The sequence below is a fragment of the Mandrillus leucophaeus genome, unplaced genomic scaffold (genome assembly GCF_000951045.1).
Source record: "Mandrillus leucophaeus isolate KB7577 unplaced genomic scaffold, Mleu.le_1.0 Scaffold34, whole genome shotgun sequence".
Classification (NCBI taxonomy): domain Eukaryota; kingdom Metazoa; phylum Chordata; class Mammalia; order Primates; family Cercopithecidae; genus Mandrillus; species Mandrillus leucophaeus.
This window is the reverse complement of record NW_012103587.1, coordinates 5,010,115-5,029,580: the sequence shown is the minus strand read 5'-3', so window position 1 is coordinate 5,029,580 and position 19,466 is coordinate 5,010,115. Positions and strand designations below refer to the sequence as shown.

General features: G+C 40.8%; 1 long non-coding RNA gene across 1 annotated transcript; it reads right to left on the bottom strand.

Annotated features, from left to right (window-relative positions):
- LOC105545844 lies at positions 1-16,965 on the bottom strand. Its single transcript, XR_001007002.1, has 3 exons — positions 16,851-16,965; positions 4,591-4,684; positions 1-1,782 (listed from the first exon to the last, which is right to left on the bottom strand). It is a non-coding gene; the product is annotated as an uncharacterized LOC105545844 (long non-coding RNA).
- Between the last annotated feature and the right edge of the window lie 2,501 nt (positions 16,966-19,466).

Genomic DNA, 19,466 nt, shown 5'->3' with positions numbered 1-19,466 from the left:
GTATTAGAAATGTTCATTTGTTATGAACCCAATTCAAGCTGCCTTAAGCCAGAAAACACACACACACCCACACAACAAGAATGTGTGAAATGTCGTGACTGGAAAGAAGCACATTGGCTTTAGGAATGGCTTCGTGGAGGTCCTCGAGGGCCCGCATCTGGAGTTTGTTCCCCAAAGTCTTTATCCCACAATTTATGAGCATCTCTCAAATGACATTCTTGGTAGCAGAGATACAGCAGTGCACACAGAAGCTCTGTCTTCCTCAAGCCAAGATTCTAACCGATGGTGAGAGAGGCCAGGCGTCCGTTCTAGGTTCACATGCTCAGCCCTACTGTTTTCTGTGACAGATACCTTCTTAGTTAGGTTCTGTCCGTGTGGTGGTACCCTACCTTTTCAAGCTCATATCCTTCCAGCAATACGTGTGATTAAGAGACCTTCTTATTTCCACAGTTCTATTAATGTTCTGGGACATGCCTGGCCTAGAGCTTTGAACAGATTACAGTGCAAAACAATGACATTCACTAATTCCTTAGACCTGACACTGGGACTGCTCTCTAAGCAGAGGAGGGCACCAGCCCCACGTAAACGCATGCGGGGAGAGTGGGCACGAGAGACATTCCCAGAGGGAATTTGGGTGCCAGTAGCGGAAGGAACAAACTTTCCAGGGCAGGCAGAAGCAATCGTTAACTGCAGCACTGAAATTACTTCCTTAGGATATATTCTTCACAGTGAAACACGAATTCATAGTGTAAATATATTTTAAGACTTCTGATAAAATTGCGAACTGTCTTCTATGACGTGTCCATTTGTTTTTACACTCACCCCATGCATGTGCCTGTGTGGTTTAAGTGGTGTAAGATGTTAAAAGGACTTAGAGTGTATTAAGTTGATTTCTGATCACTGAAGACTCTCTTTTTCTCGATAGGTGATAGACTAATATTAGTCCATTAGTTTACGTTTCAATTACAGATAAAATGAGATCCTGGTATTAGATACACACACACACACACACACACACACACACACACACACACACACACACACACACCAGAGAGAGAGAGAGAGATCAGCTTTGAAGAAGACTGAATTCTCTCCCCACACAAATGAAGCCTCAATTGTTCCATCCTATGCTGCAATAGCATTAATAACTCTCAGGTAACATGGCCATACTCTTCTGTTCTCCTTGGTAAGATGATCAATACCAAATATTTGTCTTTTTTTTAAAAAAAAAAAAAGAAAAGCCTTCTCAGGATTAATAATAAAGCCAAATAGAAGGGAATTAAAATTAGAAAGAAATAGCAAAATTCAAGATGATTGCTGCGATGTCAAAATGACCACCAGAAGAAATGACACAATGCATCTGTTATCCAAGTGGTAAACTCCTTCTGAATTTCCAAACCACATTTCCACCCAGCCTGCACTGCCTGTGCTTTGACATGTCTCTGACTGTGATGACCATGATCTCTTGAAAGGGATTTTGCAGCCAGCTCTCTCATTAAGGTGTTTTCTTGAGTATGGAGAAGAAGGGAAAACAAGCCGGTCCTCCGGTTCAGGATACTGACACAGAAGTTGATAGATCAGGAATTCCCCTGCTCCAGGAGGGGGATCTCCGAGGGCAAACTCCAAAGTGTGATGAATGTGATGTTCAGCCCTTGCAGAACCTTGCTTGTTAGTGTTGCCTCTGCAGTCTCATTTACTGTCTGTCTTTTCCCTTGCCCTGACCTTGAAACTTCTGCACAGCCACTGAATTTGCATCCATGTATCACCTGGTCTCCATGGCAACTGCAGAAAATCAGAGCAGAGACAAGGGATTCAGTGTCCACTTGTTAACAGTGCTTTCTACCTAAATCAGGGCATTTCAGGCTTTTATATATTGACATTATAAGTCAGATGCTTCCTTGTCATAGGGTCTTTCTTGTGCACTGTAGGATTTTTAGCAGCATCCTGGCCTCTGCCGGCTAGAGGTCAGTACCATTCTCTAATTGGGATAACCTCAGTAGTCCCCATACATTACCAAATGTCTTCTGTGGGAAGAAATCATTCCCAGCTGAGAAAAACTTAACTAGGTCATTGGAACGTAGAACCAAATTGGATGGGGTGTCGTATAATGTATAATTTCTTTACATTTTAAAAATGACCTTATTCTGAAATTGGTTCTGGTTGCCACAGAGAAATGAGCAAATATCTTCTTAGCAGGCACATCATGAAGACCTAGAAGGAATTCCAAACGGCGACCTCAAATGTGTTATTAACTGAGACAACACTTACACAATTTATAAAGTATTTTGATATTTTTTGTTTATGTGCCTCTCATAAATTACTTTAAAAAAAAACTTTGAAATGTACAAAGTGACTCATGTCTATGATCCCAGCAACCTTAGGAGGCCGAGGTGGAAGGATTGCTTGAACCTAGGAGTTTGAGACCAGCCTGGGCAACATACTGAGATTTCGTCTCTAAAAAAAAAAATAAAACAAAATTAGCCAGGTGTGGTGGCATGAGCCTGTGGCTCCCAGCTACTTGGGAGGCTGAAGTGAGAGGATCACCTGAGCCTGGGAGGTGGAGGCTGCAGCCTGGGTCACACCACTGCACTGCAGCCTGGATGACAGAGCAACACTCTATTTCAAAATAAATAATTTTTTTTAAAAAGTCCAAAATAAAAGACACTTGCTTCTCTACAAATTCTTGTAGCATGCTCATGCTTATGCTTCTGAGCTTTTTGTACAATTCAAAATTATATCTAGAAGGCCAAAAAGCTTAGGACAGGTCTTGCCTATTCCTTGAGTAAGGCAAGGAAGTGGCATGTTCTTCTGCTATTTCTTCTGCCTCAGATGCTCTTTCTGCGGCTATCTGTGGGCTCACTCTCTCCAAAGAGAATACAATTATTCTGTCCCAGTAAACATCCCTTCTGCAGAGATGCAGAGATGGCTCCCCTGATACCTCAGTGGGTCACTGCCTACCTCTGTGCCATCTCTTTTTCTTTGCACTGCTTTTCTTTCCTTCTTAGTATCCAAAGTGACTACCTAAAATGGTGTGTGTATTCAAGTATTCATTCTATTATCTATCTTTATTGTCTTTCCTGCATAGGAAAGTTCATTTGTCTTTTTTGTTCACCTCTGTTTCTTCAGGAACTAGAACCTAGGCCTAGGCCACAGTGCTTCAGAGAAATACTGCAGGACGCTTACTTGGTGGCATGTGTGCCATTATCTCATTCTGTGCCCATGGCAGACATTGCTAATCACTCACCACACTTCTCCACTAGACTCACAAACAATATCAGAGTTCTTACTGATGCTGCCACAATTTTGGAGCTAGCTGCTGCTCAATTTAAACATGATATCACCCTCCTTACTCCAAGACTAACTGCCTATCACTTAAGAAATAAATTGGCTTTATGCAAATAGGAATATGAAACAAATTCCCATTCATCTCTCTTCTCCAGATGACCAGGTAAGAAATGCCAATAGATTCAGGGAAACATAGGCTGCCTGTTTGTGTTTGAATTCTAGCTCCAGTTCTTCCTAAATGTGCAACCTTCAGGAAATTACTTTACCTTTCTGTGATTCAGTTTCCTCATTTGAAAAATGAGGATAATAATAATGTCGATTCCAAGGGGATAGGTGGTGATTCACTGAGATAGTGAAGAATAAGTCTGTAGTAAGGCACACTAACAATGTGACCTGGGAGAGAGTAATTACATGTACATGAGTGTGAGTTTTGTGTGTTATTATGATTATCTTTTTTTAAATTAAAGCTGAAACCTATGGATGAGTGTTTCTTTTAAATTAACATCACTGTATTACCCATACAAGGTTGTTCTCTGCATTTAGGTGTAAGCACTAGCCATTTCATAGTATAAGTTGTAGAAAAGTGAACTTCACTTTTGTAGCATAACCCACAGCAAGAATTACATTTTCTGTTAATGACGTAGTATGTGATCATACACATTCAAAACTCAAAGAGAAGTTTCATAAATTTGTATACACCCTTACTACCTATAATGTGCTCTGACATTTCTTACTCTATTCTCTATTCTGTTCTGTTTCAGCCTATTCTGTTTTTTAATACCTGGTTCCAATCCATTAAACTGATTTTGTGCCACTGACACAGAGTGAGCAGTAGTTTGAAAGCCAGGGCCCTCAGGAAGGCAGACCCTGCTCTGGGGAAACATTGCCTGTTTTGCATATGCATTGCTGAAAACAGGCACTGCTGGCTTAGGAGTAGGAGACTGGCCTTTCAAAGTTGTCCAAATGTGCTCCTATTTAAGAACAATGCTAATTGCATTGGCCAGTTTCAGAACTGAAATAAGCCAATGAACAAAATAAAATGCAGTGTATGAAATTTGCAATAAGCTCACTCTGAAAAAATTTCTGAAATAATCTGGGTTGTAATCATAAAATTGCAAAGGCCATAAGACAATGTCTTGGCCCAGCAGAGGACTCAACAATGGTTTTACTGAATTGAAGGATGAGACAGCCATCTCTAAACAAATAGGCAAGAAAAGAGCGCCTCTGCTGGCTGGGGGTGGAAATTACCAAATTACCAAAAGGAGATTGGGTTCGTGTTTAGTAAACGGAGCAAGGAGGACTCACTGGAACCCAGTGATTTATTGATCCTGATGTCTCCTGGTGCTTCTGTGCTCAGTAGTAAAGATGGACAGATCAGAGCAAGGATCCTGGGAGGGAGCTAGGGAGGTGTTGTTCAAAGGATACAAAATTTCAGTTAGGCAGGAGGAATAAGTGAATGATGTCCGTTGCACATGACAATGAGAGTTAATCATATATTGTATTCTTGAAAAATGCTAAGAGAGTAAAGTGTTTTTACCACAAAAATGAGCACTATGAGAGCTAATGAATATGCGAATTAGCTGGATTGAGCCATTCCACAATGTATATATACTTCAGAGCATCATAGTGTACACAGAAAATACAAACCATTTTATCTGTCAATGAAAAAATGAAAATCATCATATTAATTTTTAGTGTAAATCAAAGCAACAATCAAAAATAGGACTATTGAAGATTCAGATTCTTTAGAAATGAAGGCTTGAGTTACTCTACCGATAAGGAATCTTGACTAATTGATTTTCTTGGCTGAGAGCAAGAGAAGTGTGGAAATATGGAATGGATCCTAAGAAAATACTGGCACATGTCTACATAAGCAGAAATCAGCATTCTATGCTTTTGCATATTTTCTCTTTCCTTGTTATGTGTGTTTGTTTTTTATAAATAATAACTTTTATTGTCTTTTTCTCCTTCCCTTTATTACTTTACATACAAATTATAAGCTATTGTTACACAATTTAGCTTTCAGGTAACAGAACAGTCAGTGGGACCCTGACTAAATTTGAGGAGTAACTAATGCAACTGTTATTATGATGCAATGACTTGAGGCCTGTTTTTCCTCATGTTAGGGAAGGGGCGGGGCTGCATATCACGTATAAAGGATGCATGTAAAAGAGGGTCATGTACTAAGAAGGGTAAAAAGCAATCTGAAGGATATGGCAGTCACAGATGTGGGGAGCAGGCACTACCTCTGGGACTGAAGCGGCATGCCAAAGACAGAAGAGACTTGGGAAAGGGCCGTCTCCAAGTTTGAGATCAGACTCTTTGGAAGGGATGTGGCTCTGAACCCAGGTGGAGAGGTTTGGTGAGGTACAGCAGGCTGGGCCTGGCCAGCAAGAAACCACCCACTGGGGCACCAGCAAAACTTGTTGGACGGATGTACTATTGAAGCCCCACGCGTTATGGCAAAGAAGCTGCCTATTGGAAGAGAGTTTCCTGGTGACTACTTCCTTATGGGAATAAGAAGGAGAGTATTGGGATCAGGAGAAGAAGTACAATCCTTTTGTAAGTTGTTCCAGCTAACAAATGTGCAGTGTTTACAAAGTTCAGCCCCGGTGTTACAGAGGGAATCAAAACAGATGGGTTTGGAACTGAAAGTCAAGAACTCAATAACTGGTCCAGCCTCACCTGTGGTAAGCTAGCTTCCCACACACCCATCTACACATATTTCGACTTCTTTAAAACCATGACAAAATGACTCTATGCTTCCCTCTACTGATCAATCAGAACATAATTGAAGGGAAGATGACTTGCTATTATCTGCCTCCTGAGATCATGAAATAAAAGAAGTACAAGCCCACTTCTAATCTACTCCTCCCTCCAATACAACTGAGTCTCAGTATTTAAAAAATCCAGTTTACAGAAAACATGGGGATGTAAGAATGTGTTGGAGAGGCCATGATAACATAATCGACTTCTGTGGAGGGCCTTCAAGACCACCCTCCCTCTGGAGTTTTCCTAGAAAGTTTCATAGGGCTAGCTAGCATACAGTTGTGTTCATGACTAAGATTTGTAACAGGGATGTGATAGGAATACACACTGGATCCCAGGGGTCAAAGACACTGGCAGGGCCTGCAGAATCTCCGTGTCAGCTTCCGGTGCTCTCTCCCTCTTATGAGGCTCTCAGAATCCATTCTTCCGCCAATTATGAAAATATAGCAACAGGTAGGCCGTGTTTCTGCCCAGGGAAGCCCATTAGAGACTCGGCACCCAAGGTTTTCTGGGAGCTGGTCACATAAAGATCTTTTGCCAGGCACATACCAAAATGCCAGACTCCCGAAAGAAAAGCAGGTGTTCAGAATAAATCATATTGTTTGAACAGTCCAGGCATAGTGAGCTAGTCTTACCATGGAACGGCAGGCACATTCCCAAAATCCAAATTCCTAGACATCAACCAAGGGCCGACTTGCAAGAACACCTTTCTGTGGAGAGTAGTCTCCATCCTGCTGTGCTGACTCATTTCTGCACGCAGCCCAATGTAGAATCTGAAAAATCCATTGGAAAATCATTTTTATATGAAAACAAATAAATGGCATAGATAAAGAGGAAACGTACAAGAAACTGAAAAAGCTTAGAAAAGATTTATGGAACGCACCTACCAAAGAAAACAACTGCATCTGGCTTTGTTTGGACCTTAATTTAAATGAACTCTAGGCAGACATTTTTAAGGTAGCAGAGAAGTGTAACAATAGATTGGTATTGAGCAATATGACATGAATATTGCTGACTATGATTGCATTATGTACGATCATGTATCTTAGTTACTTAAAAAGGTTCTCTATTAGCAATACATACCACCATATTTACAGATAAAATTACTTGAAGTCTGGGAACTTAAAAAATAATAATCTTGCTTTGTTGGTGATAATAATGACAAGTATTAGTGGAGATAAAACAAATGAAACAAAATATTGATAATTGTGGAAAAGCTTTTTTTTTTTCTTTTTTTTTTTTGAGATGGAGTCTTGTTCTATCTTCCAGTCTGGAGCGCAGTGGCCTAACCTCAACTCACTACAACTTCCGCCTCCCCGGTTCAGGTGGTTCTCCTGCCTCAGCCTTCTGAGTAGCTGGGAATACAGGCATGTGCCGCCATGCCTGGCTAATCTTTGTAATTTTAATAGAGACGGGGTTTCGCCATGTTGGCCAGGCTGGTCTGAAACTTCTGACCTCAGGTGATCTGCCTGCCTGGGCCTCCCAAAGTGCTGGGATTACAGGCGTGAGCCACTGCACCCAGCCTAATTGTGGAAAATCTTCAAGAAGTACAGGGTGATTAGTCATATAATTCTTTCTATCTTCATGCATGTTTGAAAAGTTCCATATTTAAAAAGACTAATATAAGTAAAGATATATTTTGTTTCTTTATATGTGTAGCCCAGATAACCCACAATTAACCAAAAATGTGAAAGCAAGAATAACAGGGTGACAAGAAAAAGTTAGCTTTTCATTAAGAAGTTACCTGTAGATTACAAGGTAGAGTAAATGAGTAAATGTAGTCTGTCTCCTGGCATTCGTAGGCATATTTTTGGCAGGAGCGAGAAATCTGATCTTTACAAATGATGTCGTTTTACCACTCCTTCTCTTTGTACTAGCTTCCTGGTAAAGGTTAATTGGTTTACCTTTTCAAGAATTTCCTTCCATATACACGCCTCTGTATCTTCTTTTTTAAAAAAAGAACAATATACAGAAAAGTGAAAATTAGTTATGACTTGAAGATAATAATTCAGATTTTTGTGGGTCTGTGCGTTTTCATCTGAACTCACTTAACTTAGGCTTTTGATTTCAGTGTTGTTTAGAATAGGCTCAAGAGCATACGGGCAATTAGGTCAGGTGTGGTGGCTCATGCTTGTAATCCCAGCACTTTGTGGGGCTGAGGTGGGCAGATCACTTAAGATCAGGAATTCCAGACCAGCCTGGCCAATAGGGCGAAACCCTGTCTCCACTAAAAACGCAAAATTAACTGAGCGTGGCGGCACATGCCTGCAATCCCAGCTACTCAGGAGGCTGACGCAGGAGAATTGCTTAAACCTGGGAGGCAGAAGTTGCAGTGAGCCAAGATTGTGCCACTGCACTCCAGCCTGGGTGACAGAGTGAAATGCTGTCTCAAAAGCCAACCAAACAAACAAATTAACCAAACAAAACAAAACAAAAGAAGACAAAAACAAAAAGAACACATGGGCAATTGATCTGGGACAGCTCTCCCTCACTTACCTGCCTAATTAGTTTTCACTTGCTGCTTTACCAACTAATTAAAGTGCAACTCCCATTCAATAATATTTGGTTCCTTCTCATGTCCAGCGCAGACATCAGCACTGGGTCTTAAAGGTTATCAGGCAGTCAGATGCTCAAAGGCATCCCAGCTTATGGAAAGAGGAATCTTCAAATAAACAGCAATAGCAATGTACTATTGGGTTCTTCTCATAAAGCTGGACAGAATGGAATAGGAGATAAAGAGAAGGATGGCTAAGTTCTATGAGAAGGAAAGAAGCAAAGAGTATCAAGAATGTAGAGAAGGGAAAGGTTGAGTGCAATTTTTCTTTGAAACAAATTTGGTTATCTTACCCCAGAACAGAATTCTACTGAAAGAAAAATAATATTGATTACAGCATCAAAGGTAAAGAGAAAAAGCAGGCTTTGGGAAGCACAGAAACTGAACAGGAGCTAAGAGGATGTATTTGTTGCCACAGCAACAAATGGATAAAGCAGCTCCAACTGTTTTCAGACTTTCCATCTCAAGATTTATGTTGCTGAGGAGAGTATGTGCATGTCCTAGATTGCTCCCTTACCCCTCTGCCAAGAGAGCATTGGGCACGTTGATTGACAGCTCCAGCAAGTTAGTACATCAGACAGGGTTGGGGTGGAGGGGAGGATGGATGCTGAGCAGGTAAATGCAACACATGTCAACACAGATGATTACGCAGGGATGAAGATGGAAAGTGGCAGCCCAGGCAGCCAGAGCTGTATACACCATGACAGAGACATGAGGGACTGATGGCCTATAAATGGAACAAGCTCCATGGAACAGGCTGGGAAGTGTGCTCAATTTTGGATTGCTTTGTGATTACCTCATCCTCAAACATTGCTCTGAGAGATCTGGCCTGGATCACAGATACATATCTGAAGCCGTTATTGAGGGTGTGTATTTTTTCTTGGCTTCAGAAAGGTCATGGACAGAGAGCCACAGAGTCGACTCAGCCCCATTGGAACGACATAGACTGTGAGGAAAAAGTTCATCTTCAGAGGAAAGCTGGGGGTTCTTATCAGAAGGAGAAATTGGACCCAGATAGGAAGAAACAAACAGGACATCATAATTCTCCCACTGGTTCTCAAGATACTCTTTTCCTAGGACACAGGAGGAGAAAACACTCCCCTCCTTAATTAAGAGATGAGGAAATTGAGGTGAGTACGAACGGACGTTCCTGCATGCCCACAGCTACCACAAGGTGGAGCTCAGACTAAACCTTCAATCTCAGGACTTCTGGGCTGGTGTGGCCTCTACTGATCTCTCTGTGGAAGAGTATTTGTGTAGTCAGTCCTCTGAGACGTTTCGGAGGCAACCCCAAACTCTACCTAATGCCGCTCTACCCCCAAGCCTCCCAAAAAGAAATAGAAATTGCACATTCCTCTGGGTCCTAAAATGAGACCCCCAACTTTCTGACAGAAACAGGAGCTGCCTAAGTAACAAGGAGGAAAAAACCAACTGATCTGAGGAAGCACCTGTTCCATTAAGAACATCACTTCTGTTGGTTCATTCAGGCAAGAGAGAAGGTCAGTCTCTGGAAATCCAGCCGCACTTTGGATGCTCCACCTGCTTTGCCATGCGCCTAAATCTAGGCAGGGCTCCACGTTGTTATTCTGGTCATGAATCCAAACACAGAAAAAACCGGAAAACTCCAACCACCCAATCCTGCCTCTAACACGTGTGAGCCATCGGCCCTTGGGCTCATTAAATACGTTCTTTCAGCCTCGGTGACCTCATTTGCCCATGGGGATGACAATAGAAACTGTCTCAGCTGCTATTGAGAAATCCATGTAATAATGCATATGAAACCCTGAACACAGTGGCTGACATTGGCAAATGCTCCATAATGTTGGTTATTACTATTACTGCTATGTATAATAGTAATGATCAGAAACCATCCCAAGATGTCAAACTAAGACCCTGCTTAATTATGGCAAGTCTACAGATGAAATATTTGCAACATCATGAATGTGTTTACAAAGAATATGGAATAATAAGACAAAAAATGTTTATACTTAATACTGACCAAAAGGAGCAGAATTCAAATCTATATGCCGACATGAATAGGATACAATTAAAATGTACAGGGGGAAATTAAGGAAATGGACTAATGTTCACTGTCAGTAGATTTAGTTGAGTCCTTTTCCTACCTTCTGCTTTTACTGTGTCTTTAAGTGTTTCTATGATAAAATTTCCTTTCATGACAATAAAAGGTTTTAGGATTTTACAAAAGATGTACGTTCTCTTACATTTCAATTGCAAATTCGTTATGCATTGGGAAAAATGCAACCCACTTTGGGAAGGCTTCCCTCCCTCATCTGTGAAGAAAGAGGAGGAAACTCAGTGGCTGCAATGGCTCTTTGCAAGCTCTTTCTCCTAGCATTCCAAGCCAAGTGATAAGGCAGCTACTTAGGATTCAGGAGTAACAGCATGAGCTATTTCCCCAGAGAACCAGCGACAAAATTTCTATATCCATTTCCAGTCCCTGAATCTAAGATTCCATAACTACGCCTATGAAAGGGTTTTTTGGGGGAAAGTACATCAAAATAATATTTGAAGTAAGCATTTACAGCGGAAAAGGGGGAAAATGTTATCCAGGGATTGGAAAAGCATAGGGTGGGGAAAGCTAACCCCACTCTAATTCCTACTAGCATGTTCTCCCCTTGGTATGGCTGCATCTTTGTGCCAACGAATATAATAAATAGAAAAATAAATAATAGATGCAAGGCTATAATGTCAGGGAAACACACAGAAGGAGACCTCTCTCATCATAGATTTTCTTAAATGAGCCAGTTCCCACCAGTCCTGAAACTATAAAGTTCTCTGCAGTTTTAACTTGCAAGTAAGTATAGCTTGAAAACCCACATAACACATATGTCTCTTCCAGGGAATTACTAAGGAGTACACATCATGAATACATAAAAACCAGTGCCAATTGCACCTGTGTTCCACTGGACTTTAAAGAAACCCCAAATCTGAGCAAATACAAATTAATGTGCTCCCAAGAGTAGTCTTGCTCACAAGCCAGTCTCAGTTAAATAAAGGCTGTTTTTCTTGAGCTGAATGAAGGGTAGCGGCAGCTAGGACTGAACGAAGGAAGCAGCTGCCATTTCTAGGAGCTCACTGGGTTTGGCTCATGATCTAAAGATTTAACCTGCCTCACTGACGAGATCCTCACAAAAACCTGATGTGTGTAGGTGAGTGCATGCTTGTGTGTGCGGGGAGCATTATCATCCCTTTTTCACAGACGAAATACTGAATTTAGAGAGGTAAATTCAGTAACTGGATATAACAATAGAAACCAGACTATAACTGAAGCTAACCCTCTCCAAACTCTATGCTACTCAACCCTGTCGGGATAGTCTCATGCATTCTCCAAATTCCATTTATTCCACCAAGATTCCATTTTACATGTGCTGACAAAAATATAAGCAATATTTTTTACATTCATTTGCTTTGAGATTCTCCCACGAAACAGCATCCCCGGGGATAGACTGTATTCTTTCAGAGCAAAGGCAGTAAGTGAACTGGTGGTTATCTGGCCCAACGCTGTTTGCAAACACACTGCGTTTGCCTTACAGAATGTTTAAAAATTTAAAATTAATATCCAACTTGTAAAAATGAAATATTTTACAAAAAATAGCAATATCTGGCTTTCTGTGAAACGTTAGAAGATTTGTGAATACTGGAAATACATTCCCATTTGGCAAAGATAACCCAGCCCCTTTAGAGGCTTTTTTCCTACCTGCACCCCCGACATGAGCCTAGGGTGAAGTTTCCTAAGACCAGGGCCCAGGTGGGAAGCTGCTCACCCTCGGAGTCCCCTGACTGCAGGAAAAACTGTCATCCAATTCCTCCATCCAAGGACATCTGAGAACCTTCACTAAAGCCCATTGTTTCCCACAGGAATATTCAACATTTACTCAACAGGAACTGTGTGCCAATACGATTTCATAGAATCTTCACAAAACCCCCATGAGATGGTCAATATTATGATCTATTTAAATGAGAAACAGTAGTGATTTTTCCTCCATGATACTGGAAAGGATCCACTTAAATGATGCATTATATTTTGCTCCAGAGTTTTTTTCTCAACTTTGATTCTACAAGAACTCAGCATTCCAGTGTCTCTAATTTTGCACAAACTCAACTACACTCTGTTATTGTTGTTATCTTTTTGAGCAGGTATCAGCACCCGTGGCTTTAGGAAGAGGGAAAATGAGGAGGAAATCTAATCTACCTGAGTCTAAACAATAAGCATCCATGAATAGGGCACTGCATTTGACAAGACGGAAAAGGCAAAGAAATTTACTCTGGTTATAAAAATGTCATTATTTGATTTTACTTTAAAATGGCTCTTCAGATCGTTCAGTGTAAAACAAAAAGTCTTTCTCTTTAATGGTTCCTGTCAGAGACAATATGGTGTGAGGTACAAATGATGAACTAATCCCAGGATATCAACCAAGCGAATACCCATCAGGTAGGGAGGCAGGGTCCTGGTGATACACTATGTGGAAGAATGGGGAAAACTGATGGAGGACATGGTTGGAATCAGTGGATTTAAATTTTATCTCAATTCCCCCACATCTTATAGTCCTAGGCATGTATATTCTTTATTTTATCCAAAAGATACCAACTTTATATCAACCAACCAATTAATTTACAGGTGAAAGGTTCTATTTAACCTCCTAAAGATGAGTCTCATACAATGAGTGCCTCCTCTTTCCCAGCCCCTGTTCTAAGTACTTATGACACATTATGTTATGTGAGTCTCAAATACCCAATGGACTGGGGACTCCTAGTATGGCATGCAAAGTAAAATCATCAGATTTTTGTTTTTATACCCGCTATTTGCTTTCTACATGTTCTCTCATTTGGTTCTTTTTCATTTTGTTTTGTTTTCAAGACGGAGTCTTACTCTGTTGCCCAGGCTGGAGTGTAGTGACGCGATCTCTGCTCACTGCAACCTCTGCATACCAGGTTTAAGCGATTCTCTTGTCTCAGCCTCCTGAGTAGCTGGGATTACAGGTGCCCACCACCACACCTGGCTAATTTTTGTATTTTTAGTAGAGATGGGGTTTTATCATATTGGCCAGGCTGGTTTCGAACTCCTGACCTCAGATGGTCCACCCACCTTAGCCTCCCAAAGTGCTGGGATTATACGAATGAGCCACTAAGCCTGGCCATTTGATTCTTATAACACCTTTGAAAGTAGGCATGGCAAATATTATAATCACAATGTTACATAATATTATGCCAGTTTTAGAAAGAAGGAAACTGAGGCTCTGCAGGGTACTTAGAAGTTTTGCCACTGAAGTTCAAGTGCATTTGCTTCTATTCAATGTCTTTGTTACCATCTGAACAAACATACAGTTGGCTGAGATGTTGAAAATGTGCCGTCATGCACCTACACTGCCACAGACTACATGGCACACCTTGACCTGAGCTCAGAATTGCAGGTATATTAAATGTTAGTCTTCACCATTTAAAGGCAACTGTATTTCCTATGGAAGAGACTACTCGTTTTCTCCCTATGCATTTCCCCCATAAGAATAGAATTTGTGTTTTTTGACTTCATAGGTAGCTGTCCAGAATAAAGTGTACATTACCCAGCACACCTTGGGTCAAGGGAATGTCAGGTAACTAACTAAATTCTAGATGAAAGCAGAAGTGTCATATGACAACTCCCAAAGCATAGCAAGGACATGCTCCTCCTATGGACGGCAACCTAGGTTTTTTATTTGTCTTCTCCTATATGCTTTAATGTAGACATGGTGTCTGCAGCTGATGCTGCCACCTTGCTAACGAGATGAAGACGAATGGAGATCAAGAGCAGAGCAACAATCTGGAAGAAGCCCGGGTTCCTGATGACCTTTAGGTCCAAACCACTATTCCAGCCTCAGACCCCTTTCTTAAGATGTTTTCATGAGAGAGAAACAAACTTCTCTCTCATCTAAGTAGCTATATTTTAGCCTGTAATTCAAATGAACAGTATTCTTAACTGATAAAATTTTCAGACAAAACATTGAGCCCCACCAACTAAATACTGCATGTTTTAAATGTGAGGATGAACAAAACATGTCTGTGCCATTAACATGACACTACACACCTTAATGAGGTTCTCTGTCTTAATATACTTTAAAAAACCGTATTTAGCCAACAGCCCACCCTTTTAATATAATGTTACTGTTCATTTTTGGGTTTTAGGAGGGCAACAGTTAACCCTACCTCATTCCTCTCTGAGTTTGGAACCTACTGAAACAAAAGTAGAGGCATATTTATATTAAAATACGACAAACAGAGCAATTTTATTACTCCTATTGCTGGTTTAGTAGACATGGTTGGGCCTTTAGTAAAATTATCCTTTACATTGTACTCAATAAGTACAAATTTTCTTTGGACCCACTGGTATAGAGGACCAGGGCCACCTCTCACCTGGCCAAACACAGAGAATCCAGGAACCTTACAAGTAAGTCACACATGACCACAATGTTCACATATTAACCTTGCTAGTTAGAAAAAGGAGAATAAATACTGCAAGCATCCTGCCAGCTCCACAGTTCTTCAACCTCCCTCTGGGTTGAACAAGTAAAGTGGGGAAGGGGTTCAGTTTTATTCCAACAATCCCAGAAAGTGAGAGGCTTCTATGCCATGGTCTCCAGCTGGAACAAGTGGAAAGAAAAGAGATCTCCCGCTGCTCAACATAAAGAAGGAATATTGCAGCTAAGGATGGGCGACAGAGGGAAGTGATGGTTTCTAACCTGACACAAGGTGGAGAGAAGTAATAAACTAGATGATAAGGGAAGTGATTAAAGTAAAACAAATCTATGACATGACGTTTCCTTAAACACACCCACAAGGAATATGGGACTTGATTGCAAGCTTCTTGTTCTTTCATGTTATTATTGAACTCATTATCATTATTGCTGTAATTGTAGTGGTGACCCACTTCATTCATTCATTATAAGACATTCCTGAAACCAAAGCAGCAATAGGCACTATTCTAAGTCAATATTTACCTGTCATTGTTCTACAGTACCTGTCCCTCTTTTGATGTGGTGTCAATGTCTGCTTAGGTTATACGGTGCCTATATCCCCTGTCATCAGCACCCTCTTATGCTCAGTTCTTCTCATCTACATGCACAAGTATTTCTCTGGGAAAAGGACTGTAGATAAGACAAAAGGAATGTCTACCAGAGAAACAAATGAGCTTAGCTAATGAAGGAAATGAAAATTGGAGCCATAATGTGCTACTGTATCATAAATGAGCATAAATTATTTTGTCAGTGCTATTTACAATTTTACATGGCACAGAGCTTTGCAATTACGTCTATTCAATTATGCCATTCAAGGGATCTTTCAATAAGGATTCTTCATTGTGGCCAAACAACACATTTGGAAGCTTCTCTTGTACACGGGATTCAAATCTAGACATGAAAAGAGTCCATTGCTGTAGATTCAGAAGAAAACTCTTGGCTAAATGTCAAAATACTAGCAAATTCTTGAAGGAGAAATTTTCAATAGTTTAGGAATAAAGCATTATGAATACGACCTCTCTCTATGATTGTGGAAATTCTGAGTTGAATTCCAAATATCATGGTGGTTAGGTCGGTGTATTACCAACAATGACAACAACAAACAATACAAACAGAACAAAATTTGGAAACAAAACATGATCAGAAGACTTTACAAAGGTTAAAAAAGCCCCACTGAGAGGTATTTTTCATAGAATGTAATTTTTTCATGCATGTTAAAAAAATGAGGACTCTTAAAATATGACTGTAATACTATAATCATTCACAGGAATTAAAAATATAAATATCATCAAATATCTAGTCAATGTTCAAATTTCCTTGCATGTCTGAGCCTTTTTTAAACCTCTAATATATCATTTGTACATGTTTCATTTTTTTCTTTCCATAGATAAACATGGCAGCCTTCCAACCCACTTTCTTTTCACCAAACTTAACAAATCCCATAATTACATTCATCCACGTTGTACTATTCACAGCTGCACATCCCATCATGAAAGAGCTTGGTTTTCTATAGGAGTCAAGCTAAATAACCCAATTGTTAAGACAAAACCAGACTTAGCTTGGCTTAAAAATTGAATTGTGTTACCAACCTAGTGGAAAGTTCCATTATTGGATGGGAAGAAACACTATCACCTTTTCAAAGAATGAAAGTGAATATTAAGCTTCTAGTTACAGTAGTAGAGGTGAGAACCACAGCCACTGAGGCAAGAAAGTGAATGTTAGCATCTACTTACCCTATACAACTTCCAAGGCAATGTTGGGCTTCCTTTACATCTGACTCCTACCCCAGATGTGGATACATTAAGCCTTTGGTCTTAAATACAGCTGGTGCATACTGACTCATGATTTCAGATGGTTTCAGGAAAGACTGTCAAGCAAAAGTTGTACTTGGGGGAATTCCTGGCAGAATAACAGATGTAGAAATGCCTAACTGCTTTTGTGATATAAATTGATCTTCCTATGGCATCAGTGAATCTTCATGCATTCCTTACATTGATCAGGTAAAACTTACTAGAAATAAAAATAACACACACAAAATCACCTTCAAATGCTGTGTATATTCATTGATTATTTTTGAATTTAAATGCTTCAAACCTGACCTATAAACTTTTTGAAATGTGTTCAGGCAGCAAATACACATACCATCTACCTATGCCCATTTTGTTTCTGAAATTAGCTAAGCTTATTCTTGCCTTAGGACTTTCCCTTACTCGGTCCTGTGCCTGCAGCTCCTGCTCTTGGCCTGTCTGCTTTGCACCTTCCCTCCTTAGAGAACAGCACCCCCTGGTCTTCATCTGGGGAGCCCTCCCTGACTTGTCTCAGGTAGCTCTGTCACTCCCATTCCAGTCTCCCTCCATTAAATCACCCATTTATTATCTTCATAGCATTTTATCATAACCAAAAATCGTGTTTGTTTGTTTTCTTGCACACTGTCTGAATCCTTCATTGTATGTGACCATGATGAGGGCAGGAAAGTGAATCACATTCACCATGGATCCCCAGGTCTTAGAACAAAGCCTGGCACATGGTAGGTGCTTGTGAATGAATAAATGAAAGGGTGGATGGATGGGTGGATGGATGGATGGATGGATAAATAGGTAGGTAGGTGGATGGGTGGGTGGATGGGTGGGTGCGTGGATGGATGGGTGGATAGATGCATGGGTGGAAGGATGGATGGATAGGTGGGTAGGTGGATGGATGGGTAGATGGGTAGACATGTGGATGGATGAGTGGATAGGTGAATGGAATAATGATTGAATGAGTGGGTGGATGGATGGATGATGGATGGATGGATGGATGGATTGTGTAAGTATAGATGGATGGATTGGATAGATGGATGGATGAATTAGTGAGTGAATGAAGGAAGCACCTACAGAGAAAGTTCAGGAGATTTTACTCATAGTGAATTTTATTTAGTACAACCAACATCATGAAGAATTTATGATAAATTTGTTTAAAAAGGGTTAGATTTTTACCAATGAATGGCCCAGAATAGTGGGTGATGACTCTAGATCTTTGATTTTCAAATGAGATTACTCTAAAACTAACAATGACTTTAATTGGAAAGTAAGCCAGGGAAAGTTTAAAATATGCTTGGTGTATATCAAGAGAACCCAAGGATTGAGTTATATAAAAACGATACGGAATGAAGCCTCCTCCTCACCTCCCCTGGTATGTCCTCACTTTGCTTGTAGCAGCCAGGATGCTAAGACTCTGGAAAATCATAGTTGAACCACTGCAGCAATCTGGTTACATTTGCTTGCAGCAGAGATAAGTGATTTGAGTATTCTAGGATTCTTGAGACTTGGGCTCATTCGCCAGGTCTCCTCCAAATCTTTGTGCTGCTTTGGACAATTATTCTCAGCCTTTAAAACTCCCCTGCCATCAAGGTCACTGCAGGACAACCTCCTATAGACTATCTGTTATTGTGTGCTGTTTCCAGTGAAGATGGGTAAAACCTAACTGATATTATTGGAAATATGATACTGACCACAAAATGAGCCACTTTCCTTTGGTGATGACTCTGATTCAATTCAGATGATTACATTTGCATCATCTTAAGCTTGGACATATCACTGATTCCTCCATCAAAGTCTATTCTTTGACAAGCTATTTTAGAAGTAAAAAGCCTTTATGGGCCTCTTTCAAACACTTTGGTTCAGGGAAATTGGCACTGACTGAGCAAAAAACACCAAAGGTCATTGTTACATCATTCCAGAGGACAGAAGGTCTCATGTAAACTTCTCTTGCCCCTCCCATGAGGATATCAATGCATTGTCTCCTCACCTTGCTCTTTCTCCTTCTTTTTCTTTTTTTTTTTTTCTTTTCTTTTTTTTGATGGAGTCTCGCTCTGTCACCAGGCTGGAATGCAGTGGCACAATCTCGGCTCACTGCAACTTCCACTTCCCAGGTTCAAGTGATTCTCCTGTCTCAGCCTCCCGAGTAGCTGGGACTACAGGTGTGTACCACCACACCCAGCTAATGTTTTGTATTTTTAGTAAAGACAGGGTTTCTCCATGGTGGCCAGGATGGTCTCCATTTCTTGACCTCGTGATCCGCCCACCTCAGCCTCCCAAAGTGCTGGGATAACAGGCGTGAGCCACCATGCCTGGCCTTCTCTTTCTAACTCACAGAACGGTGTGTGGGAATGGAACCTCACAAGCCGTTGCTCCTTGCTCTGTGACTGCAGGCACTTGGGAGTTGAACACAGGGTTGGGAAGAGGAATGGCTGGTGTTACATGTCCTGCCTGGTCTCGGAGCCTGGAAACCAGTGGAGTACAGGCTGGCTAGCCGCATGCCTATTGTGCTAAGGTGCTACGTCTTTCTCTCCACCTCTTACCTCTCTGCAT